Source organism: Stenella coeruleoalba (genome assembly GCF_951394435.1).
Source record: "Stenella coeruleoalba genome assembly, chromosome: 4".
In the NCBI taxonomy this organism is placed as follows: Eukaryota; Metazoa; Chordata; class Mammalia; order Artiodactyla; family Delphinidae; genus Stenella; species Stenella coeruleoalba.
The window spans coordinates 92,718,632-92,742,740 of NC_137149.1; the positions used below are offsets into that span (position 1 = coordinate 92,718,632).

Genomic DNA, 24,109 nt, shown 5'->3' on the forward strand with positions numbered 1-24,109 from the left:
GGCACTGTAATTCACAAACCTGCAGAGTTATAAATGACAGCTATCGTCCAAAAATAGACTGAAGTAAGGCTGCCAAGAGGACTTGAAAGCGGGGCAGAATTGCAGGAAACCGATTTCGGGAGGTAGACTGGAATTGCATTGAAAGCATAGGAAAAGAGGCAGAACGTCCACAATGATGCACTTGGCCAAAAAGGGCGTATGCGTTTTTTCCTGAATATATTCAGGAAAAAACGCATACGCCCTTTTTGGCCAACCAAGCAAGCTTGCAAAGGAAATCTGCACTACAATGAAGTCTCACTTCCCCCCGGTCAAAAGGGCCATCTGAAAAAAGTGTAAAATCCAGAAAGGCAGGACAGGCCATGGAGAACTGGGAGCCTTGTTATGCTGATGGGCGGGATGTAAATTGCCAACAGACACTCAGGAGAAGTGTATGGTGTTTCCTGAAACATCTAAAAAACAAAGCAACAGAGCCTAGGGCACTTCCACTTATGGTCCTATAGCTTAGGGAAATTAAAATCAAAAAGACACAGCCACCCCAAAGTTTGGAACGGCTCTGTTTACAAGAACCTCGTTTACAGTACAAGTTCAACATCGCAGAAAGTGAAAAATGGATAAAGAAGTTGTGGTATTCACTTACAAAGCAATATCACTCAGCAATGAAATCTGTGTCATCAGGCCCTTAGCAGCACAATGAGTGGATTCAGGTATGATGATTCTAACTGAAATAAGTCACACAGAAAAAGAAACATCATAAGATATCAGTAATACACGGAATGGAAACTTGGCTACACAGGAACTGAATTACAGAACAGAACAGGGTCTCAAATTTAGAAAACCAACTTATGCTTGCTTAAGGGGAAAGGTGAGTTGGGGTGCTGCATAAAACCAGAGATTGAAATGAGCACAGATAAAGTTCCTTAAGCCAAATATGGAATAGACAAGAGCTACTCCTTGCTCACCGAAATGGACTCAACATCCCATATTAAATGCCTAAGAATGTACCTGACTAGTAAGTATCTTCAAACCTATGGATTGCTATGTCTCCAAAAGAGAATCAAGCATGTGTACAGGGGCATAAAGGCAGCAGTGATAGGATTGGAGAGGTTCGGTGAGCAAATGAAGACCCTTTGAAGTCATATTGCATGGTACCCATTCCAGGGGTTTCAACTACCCAGGTTTTAGGTATTCTTCCTTCAGCTAAAACATGCATGTGGAACCCAGAGTATGATCAACCATGTGATCGGGAGACGTGTTCAAATATGTCTCACTTTTCGTACCCTGGTACTCGGGTGCAACATTCCAGACGCTTTACTAACACTCTCCCGACTTGGAGAGTCAGTCCCTTTAACCTCCTGTTTGGCCCAGTTTGCAATTTCTGCGGAAGATGAACAGGAATAGCGAGAACCAATGAGAGACTAGCTGGAGGTTTCTGGACGGGCAAATTTAACTCTCATTTCCCACCAGGAAGAGGAATTAATCAAAGGCTCAGCGTGCCGTGCCGGAACCAGATTAGGGCCTGAAGCCATCCTGTGGTGTTGCGGCCAGCTCACAAGAAAGCGAGATGAAGAAAGGAGCTCAGGGGCACTGTAATTCACAAACCTGCAGAGTTATAAATGACAGCTATCATCCAAAAATAGACTGAAGTAAGGCTGCCAAGAGGACTTGAAAGCGGGGCAGAATTGCAGGAAACCGATTTCAGGAGGTAGACTGGAATTGCATTGAAAGCATAGGAAAAGAGGCAGAACGTCCACAATGATGCACTTGGCCAAAAAGGGCGTATGCGTTTTTTCCTGAATATATTCAGGAAAAAACGCATACGCCCTTTTTGGCCAACCAAGCAAGCTTGCAAAGGAAATCTGCACTACAATGAAGTCTCACTTCCCCCCTGTCAAAAGGGCCATCTGAAAAAAGTGTAAAATCCAGAAAGGCAGGACAGGCCATGGAGAACTGGGAGCCTTGTTATGCTGATGGGCGGGATGTAAATTGCCAACAACCACTTGGGAGAAGTGTATGGTGTTTCCTGAAACATCTAAAAAACAAAGAAACAGAGCCTAGGGCACTTCCACTTATGGTCCTATAGCTTAGGGAATTTAAAATCTAAAAGACACAGCCACCCCAAAGTTTGGAACGGCTCTGTTTACAAGAACCTCGTTTACAGTACAAGTTCAATATCACAGAAAGTGAAAAATGGAGAAAGAAGTTGTGGTATTTACTTACAAAGCAATATCACTCAGCAATGAAATCTGTGTCATCAGGCCCTTAGCAGCACAATGAGTGGATTCAGGTATGATGATTCTAACTGAAATAAGTCACAGAGAAAAAGAAACATCATAAGATATCAGTAATACACGGAATGGAAACTTGGCTACACAGGAACTGAATTACAGAACAGAACAGGGTCTCAAATTTAGAAAACCAACTTATGCTTGCTTAAGGGGAAAGGTGAGTTGGGGTGCTGCATAAAACCAGAGATTGAAATGAGCACAGATAAAGTTCCTTAAGCCAAATATGGAATAGACAAGAGCTACTCCTTTCTCAACGAAATGGACTCAACACCGCATATTAAACGCCTAAGAATGTACCTGACTAGTAAGTATCTTCAAACCTATGGATTGCTATGTCTCCGAAAGAGAATCAAGCATGTGTACAGGAGCATAAACGCAGCAGTGATAGGATTGGAGAGGTTCGGTGAGCAAATGAAGACCCTTTGAAGTCATATTGCATGGTACCCATTCCACGGGTTTCAACTACCCAGGTTTAAGGTATTCTTCCTTCAGCTAAAACATGCATGTGGAACCTAGAGTATGATCAACCATGTGATCGGGAGACGTGTTCAAATATGTCTCAGTTTTCGTACCCTGGTACTCGGGTGCAACATTCCAGACGCTTTACTAACACTCTCCCGACTTGGAGAGTCAGTCCCTTTAACCTCCTGTTTGGCCCAGTTTGCAATTTCTGCGGAAGATGAACAGGAATAGCGAGAACCAATGAGAGACTAGCTGGAGGTGTCTGGACGGGCAAATTTAACTCTCATTTCCCACCAGGAAGAGGAATTAACCAAAGGCTCAGCGTGCCGTGCCCGAACCAGATTAGGGCCTGAAGCCATCCTGCGGTGTTTTGGCCAGCTCACAAGAAAGTGAGTTGAAGAAAGGAGCTCAGGGGCACTGTAATTCACAAACCTGCAGAGTTATAAATGACAGCTATCGTCCAAAAATAGACTGAAGTAAGGCTGCCAAGAGGACTTGAAAGCGGGGCAGAATTGCAGGAAACCGATTTCGGGAGGTAGACTGGAATTGCATTGAAAGCATAGGAAAAGAGGCAGAACGTCCACAATGATGCACTTGGCCAAAAAGGGCGTATGCGTTTTTTCCTGAATATATTCAGGAAAAAACGCATACGCCCTTTTTGGCCAACCAAGCAAGCTTGCAAAGGAAATCTGCACTACAATGAAGTCTCACTTCCCCCCGGTCAAAAGGGCCATCTGAAAAAAGTGTAAAATCCAGAAAGGCAGGACAGGCCATGGAGAACTGGGAGCCTTGTTATGCTGATGGGCGGGATGTAAATTGCCACAGACACTTGGGAGAAGTGTATGGTGTTTCCTGAAACATCGAAAAAACAAAGCAACAGAGCCTAGGGCACTTCCACTTATGGTCCTATAGCTTAGGAAAATTAAAATCAAAAAGACACAGCCACCCCAAAGTTTGGGACGCCTCTGTTTACAAGAACCTCGTTTACAGTACAAGTTCAACATTGCAGAAAATGAAAAATGGATAAAGAAGCTGTGGTATTTACTTACAAAGCAATATCACTCAGCAATGAAATCTATGTCATCAGGCCCTTAGCAGCACAATGAGTGGATTCAGATATGATGATTCTACCTGAAATAAGTCACACAGAAAAAGAAACATCATAAGATATCACTAATACACGGAATGTAAACTTGGCTACACAGGAACTGAATTTCAGAACAGAACAGGGTCTCAAATTTAGAAAACCAACTTATGCTTGCTTAAGGGTAAAGGTGAGTTGGGGTGCTGCATAAAACCAGAGATTGAAATGAGCACAGATAAAGTTCCTTAAGCCAAATATGGAATAGACAAGAGCTACTCCTTGCTCAACGAAATGGACTCAACACCCCATATTAAACGCCTAAGAATGTACCTGACTAGTAAGTATCTTAAAACCTATGGATTGCTATGTCTCCGAAAGAGAATCAAGCATGTGTACAGGGGCATAAACACAGCAGTGATAGGATTGGAGAGGTTCGGTGAGCAAATGAAGACCCTTTGAAGTCATATTGCATGGTACCCATTCCACGGGTTTCAACTACCCAGGTTTAAGGTATTCTTCCTTCAGCTAAAACATGCATGTGGAACCCAGAGTATGATCAACCATGTGATCGGGAGACGTGTTCAAATATGTCTCAGTTTTCGTACCCTGGTACTCGGGTGCAACATTCCAGACGCTTTACTAACACTCTCCCCACTTGCAGAGTCAGCGCCTTTAACCTCCTGTTTGGCCCAGTTTGCAATTTCTGCGGAAGATGAACAGGAATAGCGAGAACCAATGAGAGGCTAGCTGGAGGTGTCTGGACGGGCAAATTTAACTCTCATTTCCCACCAGGAAGAGGAAATAACCAAAGGCTCAGCGTGCCGTGCCGGAACCAGATTAGGGCCTGAAGCCATCCTGCGGTGTTGCGGCCAGCTCAAAAGAAAGCGAGTTGAGGAAAGGAGCTCAGGGGCACTGTAATTCACAAACCTGCAGAGTTATAAATGACAGCTATCGTCCAAAAATATACTGACGTAAGGCTGCCAAGAGGACTTGAAAGCGGGGCAGAATTGCAGGAAACCGATTTCAGGAGGTAGACTGGAATTGCATTGAAAGCATAGGAAAAGAGGCAGAACGTCCACAATGATGCACTTGGCCAAAAAGGGCGTATGCGTTTTTTCCTGAATATATTCAGGAAAAAACGCATACGCCCTTTTTGGCCAACCAAGCAAGCTTGCAAAGGAAATCTGCACTACAATGAAGTCTCACTTCCCCCCGGTCAAAAGGGCCATCTGTAAAAAGTGTAAAATCCAGAAAGGCAGGACAGGCCATGGAGAACTGGGAGCCTTGTTATGCTGATGGGCGGGATGTAAATTGCCAACAGACACTCGGGATAAGTGTATGGTGTTTCCTGAAACATCTAAAAAACAAAGCAACAGAGCCTAGGGCACTTCCACTTATGGTCCTATAGCTTAGGGAAATTAAAATCAAAAAGACACAGCCACCCCAAAGTTTGGAATGGCTCTGTTTACAAGAACCTCGTTTACAGTACAAGTTCAACATCACAGAAAGTGAAAAATGGATAAAGAAGTTGTGGTATTCACTTACAAAGCAATATCACTCAGCAATGAAATCTGTGTCATCAGGCCCTTAGCCGCACAATGAGTGGATTCAGGTACGATGATTCTAACTGAAATAAGTTACACAGAAAAAGAAACATCATAAGATATCAGTAATACACGGAATGGAAACTTGGCTACACAGGAACTGAATTACAGAACAGAACAGGGTCTCAAATTTAGAAAACCAACTTATGCTTGCTTAAGGGGAAAGGTGAGTTGGGGTGCTGCATAAAACCAGAGATTGAAATGAGCACAGATAAAGTTCCTTAAGCCAAATATGGAATAGACAAGAGCTACTCCTTGCTCAACGAAATGGACTCAACACCCCATATTAAAAGCCTAAGAATATACCTGACTAGTAAGTATCTTCAAACCTATGGATTGCTATGTCTCCGAAAGAGAATCAAGCATGTGTACAGGGGCATAAACGCAGCAGTGATAGGATTGGAGAGGTTCGGTGAGCAAATGAAGACCCTTTGAAGTCATATTGCATGGTACCCATTCCACGGGTTTCAACTACCCAGGTTTAAGGTATTCTTCCTTCAGCTAAAACATGCATGTGGAACCCAGAGTATGATCAACCGTGTGAACGGGAGACGTGTTCAAATATGTCTCAGTTTTCCTCCCCTGGTACTCGGGTGCAACATTCCAGACGCTTTACTAACACTCTCCCGACTTGGAGAGTCAGTCCCTTTAACCTCCTGTTTGGCCCAGTTTGCAATTTCTGCGGAAGATGAACAGGAATAGCGAGAACCAATGAGAGACTAGCTGGAGGTGTCTGGACGGGCAAATTTAACTCTCATTTCCCACCAGGAAGAGGAATTAACCAAAGGCTCAGCGTGCCGTGCCCGAACCAGATTAGGGCCTGAAGCCATCCTGCGGTGTTTTGGCCAGCTCACAAGAAAGTGAGTTGAAGAAAGGAGCTCAGGGGCACTGTAATTCACAAACCTGCAGAGTTATAAATGACAGCTATCGTCCAAAAATAGACTGAAGTAAGGCTGCCAAGAGGACTTGAAAGCGGGGCAGAATTGCAGGAAACCGATTTCGGGAGGTAGACTGGAATTGCATTGAAAGCATAGGAAAAGAGGCAGAACGTCCACAATGATGCACTTGGCCAAAAAGGGCGTATGCGTTTTTTCCTGAATATATTCAGGAAAAAACGCATACGCCCTTTTTGGCCAACCAAGCAAGCTTGCAAAGGAAATCTGCACTACAATGAAGTCTCACTTCCCCCCGGTCAAAAGGGCCATCTGTAAAAAGTGTAAAATCCAGAAAGGCAGGACAGGCCATGGAGAACTGGGAGCCTTGTTATGCTGATGGGCGGGATGTAAATTGCCAACAGACACTTGGGAGAAGTGTATGGTGTTTCCTGAAACATCGAAAAAACAAAGCAACAGAGCCTAGGGCACTTCCACTTATGGTCCTATAGCTTAGGAAAATTAAAATCAAAAAGACACAGCCACCCCAAAGTTTGGGACGCCTCTGTTTACAAGAACCTCGTTTACAGTACAAGTTCAACATCGCAGAAAATGAAAAATTGATAAAGAAGCTGTGGTATTTACTTACAAAGCAATATCACTCAGCAATGAAATCTATGTCATCAGGCCCTTAGCAGCACAATGAGTGGATTCAGATATGATGATTCTACCTGAAATAAGTCACACAGAAAAAGAAACATCATAAGATATCACTAATACACGGAATGTAAACTTGGCTACACAGGAACTGAATTTCAGAACAGAACAGGGTCTCAAATTTAGAAAACCAACTTATGCTTGCTTAAGGGGAAAGGTGAGTTGGGGTGCTGCATAAAACCAGAGACTGAAATGAGCACAGATAAAGTTCCTTAAGCCAAATATGGAATAGACAAGAGCTACTCCTTGCTCAATGAAATGGACTCAACACCCCATATTAAACGCCTAAGAATGTACCTGACTAGTAAGTATCTTAAAACCTATGGATTGCTATGTCTCCGAAAGAGAATCAAGCATGTGTACAGGGGCATAAACACAGCAGTGATAGGATTGGAGAGGTTCGGTGAGCAAATGAAGACCCTTTGAAGTCATATTGCATGGTACCCATTCCACGGGTTTCAACTACCCAGGTTTAAGGTATTCTTCCTTCAGCTAAAACATGCATGTGGAACCCAGAGTATGATCAACCATGTGATCGGGAGACGTGTTCAAATATGTCTCAGTTTTCGTACCCTGGTACTCGGGTGCAACATTCCAGACGCTTTACTAACACTCTCCCCACTTGGAGAGTCAGCGCCTTTAACCTCCTGTTTGGCCCAGTTTGCAATTTCTGCGGAAGATGAACAGGAATAGTGAGAACCAATGAGAGGCTAGCTGGAGGTGTCTGGACGGGCAAATTTAACTCTCATTTCCCACCAGGAAGAGGAAATAACCAAAGGCTCAGCGTGCCGTGCCGGAACCAGATTAGGGCCTGAATCCATCCTGTGGTGTTGCGGCCAGCTCAAAAGAAAGCGAGTTGAGGAAAGGAGCTCAGGGGCACTGTAATTCACAAACCTGCAGAGTTATAAATGACAGCTATCGTCCAAAAATATACTGACGTAAGGCTGCCAAGAGGACTTGAAAGCGGGGCAGAATTGCAGGAAACCGATTTCAGGAGGTAGACTGGAATTGCATTGAAAGCATAGGAAAAGAGGCAGAACGTCCACAATGATGCACTTGGCCAAAAAGGGCATATGTCTTTTTTCCTGGATATATTCAGGAAAAAACGCATACGCCCTTTTTGGCCAACCAAGCAAGCTTGCAAAGGAAATCTGCACTACAATGAAGTCTCACTTCCCCCCGGTCAAAAGGGCCATCTGAAAAAAGTGTAAAATCCAGAAAGGCAGGACAGGCCATGGAGAACTGGGAGCCTTGTTATGCTGATGGGCGGGATGTAAATTGCCAACAGACACTCAGGAGAAGTGTATGGTGTTTCCTGAAACATCTAAAAAACAAAGCAACAGAGCCTAGGGCACTTCCACTTATGGTACTATAGCTTAGGGAAATTAAAATCAAAAAGACACAGCCACCCCAAAGTTTCGGACGCCTCTGTTTACAAGAACCTCGTTTACCGTACTAGTTCAATATCACAGAAAGTGAAAAATGGATAAAGAACTTGTGGTACTTACGTACAATGCAGTATCACTCAGCAATGAAATCTATGTCATCAGGCCCGTAGCAGCATAATGAGTGGATTCAGGTACGATGATTCTAACTGAAATAAGTCACACAGAAAAAGAAACATCATAAGATATCACTAATACACGGAATGTAAACTTGGCTACAGAGGAACTGAATTCCAAAACAGAACAGGGTCTCAAATTTAGAAAACCAACTTATGCTTGCTTAAGGGGAAAGGTGAGTTGTGGTGCTGCATAAAACCAGAGATTGAAATGAGCACAGATAAAGTTCCTTAAGCCAAATATGGAATAGACAAGAGCTACTCCTTGCTCAACGAAATGGACTCAACACCCCATATTAAACGCCTAAGAATGTACCTGACTAGTAAGTATCTTAAAACCTATGGATTGCTATGTCTCCAAAAGAGAATCAAGCGTGTGTACAGGGGCATAAACGCAGCAGTGATAGGATTGGAGAGGTTCGGTGAGCAAATGAAGACCCTTTGAAGACATATTGCATGGTACCCATTCCACGGGTCTCAACTCTCCAGGTTTAAGGTATTCTTCCTTCAGCTAAAACATGCATGTGGAACCCAGAGTATGATCAACCGTGTGAACGGGAGACGTGTTCAAATATGTCTCAGTTTTCCTCCCCTGGTACTCGGGTGCAACATTCCAGACGCTTTACTAACACTCTCCCCACTTGGAGAGTCAGCGCCTTTAACCTCCTGTTTGGCCCAGTTTGCAATTTCTGCGGAAGATGAACAGGAATAGCGAGAACCAATGAGAGGCTAGCTGGAGGTGTCTGGACGGGCAAATTTCACTCTCATTTCCCACCAGGAAGAGGAATTAACCAAAGGCTCAGCGTGCCGTGCCGGAACCAGATTAGGGCCTGAAGCCATCCTGCGGTGTTGCGGCCAGCTCAAAAGAAAGCGAGTTGAGGAAAGGAGCTCAGGGGCCCTGTAATTCACAAACCTGCAGAGTTATAAATGACAGCTATCGTCCAAAAATATACTGAAGTAAGGCTGCCAAGAGGACTTGAATGCGGGGCAGAATTGCAGGAAACCGATTTCAGGAGGTAGACTGGAATTGCATTGAAAGCATAGGAAAAGAGGCAGAACGTCCACAATGATGCACTTGGCCAAAAAGGGCGTATGCGTTTTTTCCTGAATATATTCAGGAAAAAACGCATACGCCCTTTTTGGCCAACCAAGCAAGCTTGCAAAGGAAATCTGCACTACAATGAAGTCTCACTTCCCCCCGGTCAAAAGGGCCATCTGAAAAAAGTGTAAAATCCAGAAAGGCAGGACAGGCCATGGAGAACTGGGAGCCTTGTTATGCTGATGGGCGGGATGTAAATTGCCAACAGACACTCGGGAGAAGTGTATGGTGTTTCCTGAAACATCTAAAAAACAAATCAACAGAGCCTAGGGCACTTCCACTTATGGTCCTATAGCTTAGGGAAATTAAAATAAAAAAGACACAGCCACCCCAAAGTTTGGGACGCCTCTGTTTACAAGAACCTCGTTTACAGTACAAGTTCAACATCGCAGAATGTGAAAAATGGATAAAGAAGTTGTGGTATTTACTTACAAAGCAATATCACTCAGCAATGAAATCTGTGTCATCAGGCCCTTAGCAGCACAATGAGTGGATTCAGGTATGATGATTCTAACTGAAATAAGTCACACAGAAAAAGAAACATCATAAGATATCAGTAATACACGGAATGTAAACTTGGCTACACAGGAACTGAATTACAGAACAGAACAGGGTCTCAAATTTAGAAAACCAACTTATGCTTGCTTAAGGGGAAAGGTGAGTTGGGGTGCTGCATAAAACCAGAGATCGAAATGAGCACAGATAAAGTTCCTTAAGCCAAATATGGAATAGACAAGAGCTACTCCTTGCTCAACGAAATGGACTCAACATCCCATATTAAACGCCTAAGAATGTACCTGACTAGTAAGTATCTTAAAACCTATGGATTGCTATGTCTCCAAAAGAGAATCAAGCATGTGTACAGGGGCAGAAACGCAGCAGTGATAGGATTGGAGAGGTTCGGTGAGCAAATGAAGACCCTTTGAAGTCATATTGCATGGTACCCATTACACAGGTCTCAACTCTCCAGGTTTAAGGTATTCTTCCTTCAGCTAAAACATGCATGTGGAACCCAGAGTATGATCAACCATGTGAACGGGAGACGTGTTCAAATATGTCTCAGTTTTCCTCCCCTGGTACTCGGGTGCAACATTCCAGACGCTTTACTAACACTCTCCCCACTTGGAGAGTCAGCGCCTTTAACCTACTGTTTGGCCCAGTTTGCAATTTCTGCGGAAGATGAACAGGAATAGTGAGAACCAATGAGAGACTAGCTGGAGGTGTCTGGACGGGCAAATTTAACTCTCATTTCCCACCAGGAAGAGGAAATAACCAAAGGCTCAGCGTGCCGTGCCGGAACCAGATTAGGGCCTGAAGCCATCCTGCGGTGTTGCGGCCAGCTCAAAAGAAAGCGAGTTGAGGAAAGGAGCTCAGGGGCACTGTAATTCACAAACCTGCAGAGTTATAAATGACAGCTATCGTCCAAAAATACACTGAAGTAAGGCTGCCAAGAGGACTTGAAAGCGGGGCAGAATTGCAGGAAACCGATTTCAGGAGGTAGACTGGAATTGCATTGAAAGCATAGGAAAAGAGGCAGAACGTCCACAATGATGCACTTGGCCAAAAAGGGCGTATGCGTTTTTTCCTGAATATATTCAGGAAAAAAGGCATACACCCTTTTTGGCCAACCAAGCAAGCTTGCAAAGGAAATCTGCACTACAATGAAGTCTCACTTCCCCCCGGTCAAAAGGGCCATCTGAAAAAAGTGTAAAATCCAGAAAGGCAGGACAGGCCATGGAGAACTGGGAGCCTTGTTATGCTGATGGGCGGGATGTAAATTGCCAACAGACACTTGGGAGAAGTGTATGGTGTTTCTTGAAACATCGAAAAAACAAAGCAACAGAGCCTAGGGCACTTCCACTTATGGTCCTATAGCTTAGGGAAATTAAAATCAAAAAGACACAGCCACCCCAAAGTTTGGGACACCTCTGTTTACAAGAACCTCGTTTCCCGTACAAGTTCAATATCACAGAAAGTGAAAAATGGATAAAGAACTTGTGGTACTTACGTACAATGCAGTATCACTCAGCAATGAAATCTATGTCATCAGGCCCGTAGCAGCATAATGAGTGGATTCAGGTACGATGAATCTAACTGAAATAAGTCACACAGAAAAAGAAACATCATAAGATATCAGTAATACACGGAATGTAAACTTGGCTACAGAGGAACTGAATTCCAAAACAGAACAGGGTCTCAAATTTAGAAAACCAACTTATGCTTGCTTAAGGGGAAAGGTGAGTTGTGGTGCTGCATAAAACCAGAGATTGAAATGAGCACAGATAAAGTTCCTTAAGCCAAATATGGAATAGACAAGAGCTACTCCTTGCTCAACGAAATGGACTCAACACCCCATATTAAACGCCTAAGAATGTACCTGACTAGTAAGTATCTTAAAACCTATGGATTGCTATGTCTCCAAAAGAGAATCAAGCGTGTGTACAGGGGCATAAACGCAGCAGTGATAGGATTGGAGAGGTTCGGTGAGCAAATGAAGACCCTTTGAAGACATATTGCATGGTACCCATTCCACGGGTCTCAACTCTCCAGGTTTAAGGTATTCTTCCTTCAGCTAAAACATGCATGTGGAACCCAGAGTATGATCAACCGTGTGAACGGGAGACGTGTTCAAATATGTCTCAGTTTTCCTCCCCTGGTACTCGGGTGCAACATTCCAGACGCTTTACTAACACTCTCCCCACTTGGAGAGTCAGCGCCTTTAACCTCCTGTTTGGCCCAGTTTGCAATTTCTGCGGAAGATGAACAGGAATAGCGAGAACCAATGAGAGGCTAGCTGGAGGTGTCTGGACGGGCAAATTTAACTCTCATTTCCCACCAGGAAGAGGAAATAACCAAAGGCTCAGCGTGCCGTGCCGGAACCAGATTAGGGCCTGAAGCCATCCTGCGGTGTTGCGGCCAGCTCAAAAGAAAGCGAGTTGAGGAAAGGAGCTCAGGGACACTGTAATTCACAAACCTGCAGAGTTATAAATGACAGCTATCGTCCAAAAATAGACTGAAGTAAGGCTGCCAAGAGGACTTGAAAGCGGGGCAGAATTGCAGGAAACCGATTTCAGGAGGTAGACTGGAATTGCATTGAAAGCATAGGAAAAGAGGCAGAACGTCCACAATGATGCACTTGGCCAAAAAGGGCGTATGCGTTTTTTCCTGAATATATTCAGGAAAAAACGCATACGCCCTTTTTGGCCAACCAAGCAAGCTTGCAAAGGAAATCTGCACTACAATGAAGTCTCACTTCCCCCCGGTCAAAAGGGCCATCTGAAAAAAGTGTAAAATCCAGACAGGCAGGACAGGCCATGGAGAACTGGGAGCCTTGTTATGCTGATGGGCGGGATGTAAATTGCCAACAGACACTCGGGAGAAGTGTATGGTGTTTCCTGAAACATCTAAAAAACAAAGCAACAGAGCCTAGGGCACTTCCACTTATGGTCCTATAGCTTATGGAAATTAAAATCAAAAAGACACAGCCACCCCAAAGTTTGGGACGCCTCTGTTTACAAGAACCTCGTTTACAGTACAAGTTCAACATTGCAGAAAGTGAAAAATGGATAAAGAAGTTGTGGTATTTACTTACAAAACAATATCACTCAGCAATGAAATCTATGTCATCAGGCCCTTAGCAGCACAATGAGTGGATTCAGGTACGATGATTCTAACTGAAATAAGTCACACAGAAAAAGAAACATCATAAGATATCAGTAATACACGAAATGTAAACTTGGCTACACAGGAACTGAATTACAGAGCAGAACAGGGTCTCAAATTTAGAAAACCAACTTATGCTTGCTTAAGGGTAAAGGTGAGTTGGGGTGCTGCATAAAACCAGAGATTGAAATGAGCACAGATAAAGTTCCTTAAGTCAAATATGGAATAGACAAGAGCTACTCCTTGCTCAACGAAATGGACTCAACACCGCATATTAAACGCCTAAGAATGTACCTGACTAGTAAGTATCGTAAAACCTATGGATTGCTATGTCTCCAAAAGAGAATCAAGCATGTGTACAGGGGCATAAACGCAGCAGTGATAGGATTGGAGAGGTTCGGTGAGCAAATGAAGACCCTTTGAAGTCATATTTCATGGTACCCTTTACACGGGTCTCAACTCTCCAGGTTTAAGGTATTCTTCCTTCAGCTAAAACATGCATGTGGAACCCAAGTATGATCAACCATGTGAACGGGAGACGTGTTCAAATATGTCTCAGTTTTCCTCCCCTGGTACACGGGTGCAACATTCCAGACGCTTTACTAACACTCTCCCCACTTGCAGAGTCAGCGCCTTTAACCTCCTGTTTGGCCCAGTTTGCAATTTCTGCGGAAGATGAACAGGAATAGCGAGAACCAATGAGAGGCTAGCTGGAGGTGTCTGGACGGGCAAATTTAACTCTCATTTCCCACCAGGAAGAGGAAATAAGCAAAGGCTCAGTGTGTCGTGCCGGAACCAGATTAGGGCCTGAAGCCATCCTGCGGTGTTGCGGCCAGCTCAAAAGAAAGCGAGTTGAAGAAAGGAGCTCAGGGGCACTGTAATTCACAAACCTGCAGAGTTATAAATGACAGCTATCGTCCAAAAATAGACTGAAGTAAGGCTGCCAAGAGGACTTGAAAGCGGGGCAGAATTGCAGGAAACCGATTTCAGGAGGTAGACTGAAATTGCATTGAAAGCATAGGAAAAGAGGCAGAACGTCCACAATGATGCACTTGGCCAAAAAGCGCGTATGCGTTTTTTCCTGAATATATTCAGGAAAAAACGCATACGCCCTTTTTGGCCAACCAAGCAAGCTTGCAAAGGAAATCTGCACTACAATGAAGTCTCACTTCCCCCCGGTCAAAAGGGCCATCTGAAAAAAGTGTGAAATCCAGAAAGGCAGGACAGGCCATGGAGAACTGGGAGCCTTGTTATGCTGATGGGCGGGATGTAAATTGCCAACAGACACTCAGGAGAAGTGTATGGTGTTTCCTGAAACATCTAAAAAACAAAGCAACAGAGCCTAGGGCACTTCCACTTATGGTCCTATAGCTTAGGGAATTTAAAATAAAAAAGACACAGCCACCCCAAAGTTTGGGACGCCTCTGTTTACAAGAACCTCGTTTACAGTACAAGTTCAACATCGCAGAAAGTGAAATATGGATAAAGAAGATGTGGTATTTACTTACAAAGCAATATCACTCAGCAATGAAATCTGTGTCATCAGGCCCTTAACAGCACAATGAGTGGATTCAGGTATGATGATTCTAACTGAAATAAGTCACACAGAAAAAGAAACATCATAAGATATCAGTAATACACGGAATGGAAACTTGGCTACACAGGAACTGAATTACAGAACAGAACAGGGTCTCAAATTTAGAAAACCAACTTATGCTTGCTTAAGGGGAAAGGTGAGTTGGGGTGCTGCATAAAACCAGAGATTGAAATGAGCACAGATAAAGTTCCTTAAGTCAAATATGGAATAGACAAGAGCTACTCCTTGTTCAACGAAATGGACTCAACACCGCATATTAAACGCCTAAGAATGTACCTGACTAGAAAGTATCTTAAAACCTATGGATTGCTATGTCTCCGAAAGAGAATCAAGCATGTGTACAGGGGCATAAACGCAGCAGTGATAGGATTGGAGAGGTTCGGTGAGCAAATGAAGACCCTTTGAAGTCATATTGCATGGTACCCATTCCACGGGTTTCAACTACCCTGGTTTAAGGTATTCTTCCTTCAGCTAAAACATGCATGTGGAACCTAGAGTATGATCAACCATGTGATCGGGAGACGCGTTCAAATATGTCTCAGTTTTCGTACCCTGGTACTCGGGTGCAACATTCCAGACGCTTTACTAACACTCTCCCGACTTGCAGAGTCAGTCCCTTTAACCTCCTGTATGGCCCAGTTTGCAATTTCTGCGGAAGATGAACAGGAATAGCGAGAACCAATTAGAGGCTAGCTGGAGGTGTCTGGACGGGCAAATTTAACTCTCATTTCCCACCAGGAAGAGGAATTAACCAAAGGCTCAGCGTGCCGTGCCGGAACCAGATTAGGGCCTGAAGCCATCCTGCGGTGTTGCGGCCAGCTCAAAAGAAAGCGAGTTGAAGAAAGGAGCTCAGGGGCACTGTAATTCACAAACCTGCAGAGTTATAAATGACAGCTATCGTCCAAAAATAGACTGAAGTAAGGCTGCCAAGAGGACTTGAAAGCGGGGCAGAATTGCAGGAAACCGATTTCAGGAGGTAGACTGGAATTGCATTGAAAGCATAGGAAAAGAGGCAGAACGTCCACAATGATGCACTTGGCCAAAAAGGGCGTATGCGTTTTTTCCTGAATATATTCAGGAAAAAACGCATACGCCCTTTTTGGCCAACCAAGCAAGCTTGCAAAGGAAATCTGCACTACAATGAAGTCGCACTTCCCCCCGGTCAAAAGGGCCATCTGAAAAAAGTGTAAAATCCAGAAAGGCAGGACAGGCCATGGAGAACTGGGAGCCTTGTTATGCTGATGGGCGGGATGTAAATTGCCAACAGACACTGCGGAGAAGTTTATGGTGTTTCCTGAAACATCTAAAAAACAAAGCAGCAGAGCCTAGGGCACTTCCACTTATGGTCCTATAGCTTAGGGAAATTAAAATCAAAAAGACACAGCCACCCCAAAGTTTGGGACGCCTCTGTTTACAAGAACCTCGTTTACAGTACAAGTTCAACATCGCAGAAAGTGAAAAATGGATAAAGAAGTTGTAGTATTTACTTACAAAGCAATATCACTCAGCAATGAAATCTGTGTCATCAGGCCCTTAGCAGCACAATGAGTGGATTCAGGTATGATGATTCTAACTGAAGTAAGTCACACAGAAAAAGAAACATCATAAGGTATCAGTAATACACGGAATGTAAACTTGGCTACACAGGAACTGAATTACAGAACAGAACGGGGTCTCAAATTTAGAAAACCAACTTTTGCTTGCTTAAGGGTAAAGGTGAGTTGGGGTGCTGCATAAAACCAGAGATTGAAATGAGCACAGATAAAGTTCCTTAAGCCAAATATGGAATAGACAAGAGCTACTCCTTGCTCAACGAAATGGACTCAACACCGCATATTAAACGCGTAAGAATGTACCTGACTAGTAAGTATCTTAAAACCTATGGATTGCTATGTCTCCGAAAGAGAATCAAGCATGTGTACAGGGGCATAAACGCAGCAGTGATAGGATTGGAGAGGTTCGGTGAGCAAATGAAGACCCTTTGAAGTCATATTGCATGGTACCCATTCCACGGGTTTCAACTACCCTGGTTTAAGGTATTCTTCCTTCAGCTAAAACATGCATGTGGAACCTAGAGTATGATCAACCATGTGATCGGGAGACGTGTTCAAATATGTCTCAGTTTTCATACCCTGGTACTCGGGTGCAACATTCCAGACGCTTTACTAACACTCTCCCGACTTGCAGAGTCATAACCTTTAACCTCCTGTATGGCCCAGTTTGCAATTTCTGTGGAAGATGAACAGGAATAGCGAGAACCAATTAGAGGCTAGCTGGAGGTGTCTGGACGGGCAAATTTAACTCTCATTTCCCACCAGCAAGAGGAATTAACCAAAGGCTCAGCGTGCCGTGCCAGAACCAGATTAGGGCCTGAAGCCATGCTGCGGTGTTGCGGCCAGGTCACAAGAAAGCGAGTTGAAGAAAGGAGCTCAGGGGCACTGTAATTCACAAACCTACAGAGTTATAAATGACAGCTATCGTCCAAAAATATACTGAAGTAAGGCTGCCAAGAGGACTTGAAAGCGGGGCAGAATTGCAGGAAACCGATTTCAGGAGGTAGACTGGAATTGCATTGAAAGCATAGGAAAAGAGGCAGAACGTCCACAATGATGCACTTGGCCAAAAAGGGCGTATGCGTTTTTTCCTGAATATATTCAGGAAAAAACGCATACGCCCTTTTTGGCCAACCAAGCAAGCTTGAAAAGGAAATCTGCACTACAATGAAGTCTCACTTCCCCCCGGTCAAAAGGGCCATCTGAAAAAAGTGTAAAATCCAGAAAGGCAGGACAGGCCATGGAGAACTGGGAGCCTTGTTATGCTGATGGGCGGGATGTAAATTGCCAACAGACACTCGGGAGAAGTGTATGGTGTTTCCTGAAACATCTAAAAAACAAAGCAACAGATCCTAGGGCACTTCCACTTATGGTCCTATAGCTTAGGGAAATTAAAATCAAAAAGACACAGCCACCCCAAAGTTTGGGACGCCTCTGTTTACAAGAACCTCATTTACCGTACAAGTTCAATATCACAGAAAGTGAAAAATGGATAAAGAACTTGTGGTACTTACGTACAATGCAGTATCACTCAGCAATGAAATCTATGTCATCAGGACCGTAGCAGCATAATGAGTGGATTCAGGTACGATGATTCTAACTGAAATAAGTCACACAGAAAAAGAAACATCATAAGATATCACTAATACACGGAATGTAAACTTGGCTACACAGGAACTGCATTCCAAAACAGAACAGGGTCTCAAATTTAGAAAACCAACTTATGCTTGCTTAAGGGTAAAGGTGAGTTGGGGTGCTGCATAAAACCAGAGATTGAAATGAGCACAGATAAAGTTCCTTAAGCCAAATATGGAATAGACAAGAGCTACTCCTTGCTCAACGAAATGGACTCAAAACCCCATATTAAACGCCTAAGAATGTACCTGACTAGTAAGTGTCTTAAAACCTATGGATTGCTATGTCTCCAAAAGAGAATCAAGCGTGTGTACAGGGGCATAAACGCAGCAGTGACAGGACTGGAGAGGTTCGGTGAGCAAATGAAGACCCTTTGAAGTCATATTGCATGGTACCCATTCCACGGGTCTCAACTCTCCAGGTTTAAGGTATTCTTCCTTCAGCTAAAACATGCATGTGGAACCCAGAGTATGATCAACCATGTGAACGGGAGTCGTGTTCAAATATGTCTCAGTTTTGCTCCCCTGGTACTCGGGTGCAACATTCCAGACGCTTTACTAACACTCTCCCGACTTGCAGAGTCAGTCGTTTTAACCTCCTGTGTGGCCCAGTTTGCAATTTCTGTGGAAGATGAACAGGAATAGCGAGAACCAATTAAAGGCTAGCTGGAGGTGTCTGGACGGGCAAATTTAACTCTCATTTCCCACCAGGAAGAGGAATTAACCAAAGGCTCAGCGTGCCGTGCCGGAACCAGATTAGGGCCTGAAGCCATCCTGCGGTGTTGCGGCCAGCTCACAAGAAAGCGAGTTGAAGAAAGGTGCTCAGGGGCACTGTAATTCACAAACCTGCAGAGTTATAAATGACAGCTATCGTCCAAAAATAGACTGAAGTAAGGCTGCCAAGAGGACTTGAAAGCGGGGCAGAATTGCAGGAATCTGATTTCAGGAGGTAGACTGAAATTGCATTGAAAGCATAGGAAAAGAGGCAGAACGTCCACAATGATGCACTTGGCCAAAAAGGGCGTATGCGTTTTTTCCTGAATATATTCAGGAAAAAACGCATACGCCCTTTTTGGCCAACCAAGCAAGATTGCAAAGGAAATCTGCACTACAATGAAGTCTCACTTCCCCCCGGTCAAAAGGGCCATCTGAAAAAAGTGTAAAATCCAGAAAGGCAGGACAGGCCATGGAGAACTGGGAGCCTTGTTATGCTGAAGGGCGGGATGTAAATTGCCAACAACCACTCGGGAGAAGTGTATGGTGTTTCCTGAAACATCTAAAAAACAAAGCAACAGAGCCTAGGGCACTTCCACTTATGGTCCTATAGCTTAGGCAATTTGAAATCAAAAAGACACAGCCACCCCAAAGTTTGGAACGGCTCTGTTTACAAGAACCTCGTTTACAGTACAAGTTCAACATCGCAGAAAGTGAAAAATGGATAAAGAAGTTGTGGTATTTACTTACAAAGCAATATCACTCAGCAATGAAATCTATGTCATCAGGCCCTTAGCAGCACAATGAGTGGATTCAGGTATGATGATTCTAAGTGAAATAAGTCACAAAGAAAAAGAAACATCATAAGATATCAGTAATACACGGAATGTAAACTTGGCTACAAGGAACTGAATTACAGAACAGAACAGGGTCTCAAATTTAGAAAACCAACTTATTCTTGCTTAAGGGTAAAGGTGAGTTGGGGTGCTGCATAAAACCAGAGATTGAAATGAGCACAGATAAAGTTCCTTAAGCCAAATATGGAATAGACAAGAGCTACTCCTTGCTCAACGAAATGGACTCAACACCGCATATTAAACGCGTAAGAATGTACCTGACTAGTAAGTATCTTAAAACCTATGGATTGCTATGTCTCCGAAAGAGAATCAAGCATGTGTACAGGGGCATAAACGCAGCAGTGATAGGATTGGAGAGGTTCGGTGAGCAAATGAAGACCCTTTGAAGTCATATTGCATGGTACCCATTCCACGGGTTTCAACTACCCAGGTTTAAGGTATTCTTCCTTCAGTTAAAACATGCATGTGGAACCTAGAGTATGATCAACCATGTGATCGGGAGACGTGTTCAAATATGTCTCAGTTTTCGTACCCTGGTACTCGGGTGCAACATTCCAGACGCTTTACTAACACTCTCCCGACTTGCAGAGTCAGTCGTTTTAACCTCCTGTGTGGCCCAGTTTGCAATTTCTGCGGAAGATGAATAGGAATAGCGAGAACCAATTAAAGGCTAGCTGGAGGTGTCTGGACGGGCAAATTTAACTCTCATTTCCCACCAGGAAGAGGAATTAACCAAAGGCTCAGCGTGCCGTGCCGGAACCAGATTAGGGCCTGAAGCCATCCTGCGGTGTTGCGGCCAGCTCACAAGAAAGCGAGTTGAAGAAAGGTGCTCAGGGGCACTGTAATTCACAAACCTGCAGAGTTATAAATGACAGCTATCGTCCAAAAATAGACTGAAGTAAGGCTGCCAAGAGGACTTGAAAGCGGGGCAGAATTGCAGGAATCTGATTTCAGGAGGTAGACTGAAATTGCATTGAAAGCATAGGAAAAGAGGCAGAACGTCCACAATGATGCACTTGGCCAAAAAGGGCGTATGCGTTTTTTCCTGAATATATTCAGGAAAAAACGCATACGCCCTTTTTGGCCAACCAAGCAAGATTGCAAAGGAAATCTGCACTACAATGAAGTCTCACTTCCCCCCGGTCAAAAGGGCCATCTGAAAAAAGTGTAAAATCCAGAAAGGCAGGACAGGCCATGGAGAACTGGGAGCTTTGTTATGCTGATGGGCGTCATGTAAATTGCCAACAGACACTGGGGAGAAGTGTATGGTGTTTCCTGAAACATCTAAAAAACAAAGCAACAGAGCCTAGGGCACTGCCACTTATGGTCCTATAGCTTAGGGAAATTAAAATCAAAAAGACACAGCCACCCCAAAGTTTGGGACGCCTCTGTTTACAAGAACCTCGTTTACAGTACAAGTTCAACATCGCAGAAAGTGAAAAATGGATAAAGAAGTTGTGGTATTTACTTACAAAGCAATATCACTCAGCAATGAAATCTATGTCATCAGGCCCTTAGCAGCACAATGAGTGGATTCAGGTACGATGATTCTAACTGAAATAAGTCACACAGAAAAAGAAACATCATAAGATATCACTAATACACGGAATGTAAACTTGGCTACACAGGAACTGCATTCCAAAACAGAACAGGGTCTCAAATTTAGAAAACCAACTTATGCTTGCTTAAGGGGAAAGGTGAGTTGGGGTGCTGCATAAAACCAGAGATTGAAATGAGCACAGATAAAGTTCCTTAAGCCAAATATGGAATAGACAAGAGCTACTCCTTGCTCAAAGAAATGGACTCAAAACCCCATATTAAACGCCTAAGAATGTACCTGACTAGTATCTTAAAACCTATGGATTGCTATGTCTCCGAAAGAGAATCAAGCATGTGTACAGGGGCATAAACGCAGCAGTGATAGGATTGGAGAGGTTCGGTGAGCAAATGAAGACCCTTTGAAGTCATATTGCATGGTACCCATTCCACGGGTCTCAACTCTCCAGGTTTAAAGTATTCTTCCTTCAGCTAAAACATGCATGTGGAACCCAGAGTATGATCAACCATGTGAACGGGAGTCGTGTTCAAATATGTCTCAGTTTTGCTCCCCTGGTACTCGGGTGCAACATTCCAGACGCTTTACTGACACTCTCCACACTTGAAGAGTCAGCGCCTTTAACCTCCTGTTTGGCACAGTTTGCAATTTCTGCGGAAGATGAACAGGAATAGTGAGAACCAATGAGAGGCTAGCTGGAGGTGTCTGGACGGGCAAATTTAACTCTCATTTCCCACCAGGAGGAGGAAATAACCAAAGGCTCAGCGTGCCGTGCCAGAACCAGATTAGGGCCTGAAGCCATGCTGCGGTGTTGCGGCCAGGTCACAAGAAAGCGAGTTGAAGAAAGGAGCTCAGGGGCACTGTAATTCACAAATCTGCAGAGTTATAAATGACAGCTATCGTCCAAAAATAGACTGAAGTAAGGCTGCCAAGAGGACTTGAAAGCGGGGCAGAATTGCAGGAAACCGATTTCAGGAGGTAGACTGGAATTGCATTGAAAGCATAGGAAAAGAGGCAGAACGTCCACAATGATGCACTTGGCCAAAAAGGGCGTATGCGTTTTTTCCTGAATATATTCAGGAAAAAACGCATACGCCCTTTTTGGCCAACCAAGCAAGCTTGCAAAGGAAATCTGCACTACAATGAAGTCTCACTTCTCCCCGGTCAAAAGGGCCATCTGAGAAAAGTGTAAAATCCAGAAAGGCAACAGGCCATTGAGAACTGGGAGCCTTGTTATGCTGATTGGCGGGATGTAAATTGCCAACAGACACTCAGGAGAAGTGTATGGTGTTTGTGAAACATCTAAAAAACAAAGCAACAGAGCCTAGGGCACTTCCACTTATGGTCCTATACCTTAGGGAAATTAAAATCAAAAAGACACAGCCACCCCAAAGTTTGGGATGCCTCTGTTTACAAGAACCTCGTTTACAGTACAAGTTCAACATCGCAGAAAGTGAAAAATGGATAAAGAAGTTGTGGTACTTACTTACAATTCAGTATCACTCAGCAATGAAATCTATGTCATCAGGTCCTTAGCATCACAATGAGTGGATTCAGGTATGATGATTCTAACTGAAATAAGTCACACAGAAAAAGAAACATCATAAGATATCACTAATACACGGAATGTAAACTTGGCTACACAGGAACTGAATTACAGAACAGAACCGGGTCTCAAATTTAGAAAACCAACTTATGCTTGCTTAAGGGTAAAGGTGAGTTGGGGTGCTGCATAAAACCAGAGATTGAAATGAGCACAGATAAAGTTCCTTAAGTCAAATATGGAATAGACAAGAGCTACTCCTTGCTCAACGAAATGGACTCAACACCGCATATTAAACGCGTAAGAATGTACCTGACTAGTAAGTATCGTAAAACCTATGGATTGCTATGTCTCCGAAAGAGAATCAAGCATGTGTACAGGGGCATAAACGCAGCAGTGATAGGATTGGAGAGGTTCGGTGAGCAAATGAAGACCCTTTGAAGTCATATTGCATGGTACCCATTCCACGGGTTTCAGCTACCCAATTTAAGGTATTCTTCCTTCAGCTAAAACATGCATGTGGAACCCAAGTATGATCAACCATGTGAACGGGAGACGTGTTCAAATATGTCTCAGTTTTCCTCCCCTGGTACTCGGGTGCAACATTCCAGACGCTTTACTAACACTCTCCCCACTTGGAGAGTCAGCGCCTTTAACCTCCTGTTTGGCCCAGTTTGCAATTTCTGCGGAAGATGAACAGAAATAGCGAGAACCAATGAGAGGCTAGCTGGAGGTGTCTGGACGGGCAAATTTAACTCTCATTTCCCACCAGGAGGAGGAATTAACCAAAGGCTCAGCGTGCCGTTCCGGAACCAGATTAGGGCCTGAAGCCATCCTGCGGTGTTGCGGCCAGCTCAAAAGAAAGCGAGTTGAAGAAAGGAGCTCAGGGGCACTGTAATTCACAAACATGCAGAGTTATAAATGACAGCTATCGTCCAAAAATATACTGAAGTAAGGCTGCCAAGAGGACTTGAAAGCGGGGCAGAATTGCAGGAAACCGATTTCAGGAGGTAGACTGGAATTGCATTGAAAGCATAGGAAAAGAGGCAGAACGTCCACAATGATGCACTTGGCCAAAAAGGGCGTATGCGTTTTTTCCTGAATATATTCAGGAAAAAACGCATACGCCCTTTTTGGCCAACCAAGCAAGCTTGCAAAGGAAATCTGCACTACAATGAAGTCTCACTTCCCCCCGGTCAAAAGGGCCATCTGAAAAAAGTGTAAAATCCAGAAAGGCAGGACAGGCCATGGAGAACTGGGAGCCTTGTTATGCTGATGGGCGGGATGCAAATTGCCAACAGACACTGGG

General features: G+C 44.0%; 1 long non-coding RNA gene across 7 annotated transcripts in view; it reads right to left on the minus strand.

Moving 5' to 3' along the window:
* The window catches only part of LOC307185418, a 1,072,281-nt gene that overhangs the window by 425,973 nt on the left and 622,199 nt on the right, over window positions 1–24,109 (minus strand). The gene's annotated exons all lie outside the window — the stretch shown is intronic.